The 1,542-nt window shown below is 47.6% G+C and overlaps 1 pseudogene; it reads right to left on the bottom strand.

Annotated features, from left to right (window-relative positions):
• Positions 1-763: 763 nt before the first annotated feature.
• Positions 764-892, bottom strand: LOC140387581 (5S ribosomal RNA; annotated as a pseudogene).
• Positions 893-1,542: the final 650 nt, after the last annotated feature.

Below are 1,542 nucleotides of genomic sequence, written 5' to 3'. Positions count from 1 at the left end.
CCCTCTGCCATCTCCACGTGCATTGCAGGCACCGCACCAACTTTTGCAATCTGTTCTCCTCTTTTGTGACTGCGTCTGGCCCTCAGCTCCACACACCAGTGGGTGTACCTTCTACAACTCTCCTGCACCTTTTTGCCTCCCCACATCCACCCGTTAACTGGGGAAAGGTCCGAAAAAAACCACCTCGAGCGGGAGCCACCAAATGTGCAACCACTTACTCCATGGCCGCTACCGGAAACCACTCCCTACACCTTTATCCACCTAGCACGCCCCCTCCACCGTCGTAACGATTTTAGTTTCAAGCCCTATCCACACCCCTAGTTCTAAGATTCTTTGAAAACAGAATGACGTGGTAAAGAATCTGGGAAGTGAACATTCAGAGTAGAGTATGAGTGGACAAAAGTAATCTAAGACCTGGGGTGAGTTCTTCTGGTTGTTCACACTGCTGCGGGTTTCCCGGCAGCGTGGGGTGGATTCATACCGGCGGGACCGGAAGGTGCCGCTGCCGGCCAACAATGGGCCAGCCTCCCGCTGCCAAGAAATACGTCACGGGAGGCCAGAGAATCTCGCCCTGGTATTTTGCGTTTCTTCTCCCATCTCAATCAGCCCTCTTGTCTTTGTGTAGCAGGAGGATAATGTACAGCAATAAGATAGAGAGTTTGTGTGTGTGTGTGTGTGCGCGCAGGAGTGAAAAGGATGTTTGTGGATTGCTGAATGTGAGTGTGAGGATGGTGAGGTTTGAGCAGCCTCTGGTGGCAGCAAAAGCCTACTGCAGCTGGTATTCCCAGGCAGTCTCCCATCCAAGTACTAACCAGACCTGAGTCTGCTTAGTTTCCGAGATCAGGCGTTTTCAGACGAGATCAGGCGTTTTCAGACCAGTATGGCCGTAGGCATTTGCTTGCTCATTTTCTCCCTACTCAAAGGCCACAGTCTTGACACTGTATTATTTGATTTGTTCTCCACACCTTCCCAACCTTTTTCTATTGGTGCTCTGCTCGCTCAGGCACAAATTACAATCCTTTCCCTTCATTACGGAGATGGTGCATTTGGCCCCTCGAGTCTATCCCACCGTTCAATGAATTGTGTCTCCTCTGCTTTCTGACTCCATTTCCCCACCTTTCATCTCCATCATGAGCACCTTTGGTTGACGAAAATCTCAAAATATCAGATGTCAAATTTATTATTGATTTAGAATGAATTGTCTTTAGCAGCAGACATTTCCAATCTTGTGTGTTGAAGTATTTTCTAAGTCCACTCTACGGCTCCCTTTTATCAGACCAAGCCCCCTAGTCCTGGACTTCTCCAACCAGCAGAAACAGTTTGTCCCCGTCTCCTCTGTCAGTTCCCCAGGATATCCTGAAAACTTTGATCAAACCACAACTTGAGTTTCTAAAATCCATGGAAAACTGATGAATTCTACCGAATTTACCATGATCTGTTCTGTTGTCACTGCGCTTGAAGGATACTGTTTGGATAAAACGAGGTAGTCTTGTATAAGCTACACGGAAATCTTTATTAACAATACTTAGTCAGTATTCTCAT

The sequence above is a fragment of the Scyliorhinus torazame genome, chromosome 12 (genome assembly GCF_047496885.1).
Source record: "Scyliorhinus torazame isolate Kashiwa2021f chromosome 12, sScyTor2.1, whole genome shotgun sequence".
In the NCBI taxonomy this organism is placed as follows: Eukaryota; Metazoa; Chordata; class Chondrichthyes; order Carcharhiniformes; family Scyliorhinidae; genus Scyliorhinus; species Scyliorhinus torazame.
Note: the sequence above shows the minus strand (reverse complement) of the source record. Positions and strands in the feature narration are given on the sequence as shown.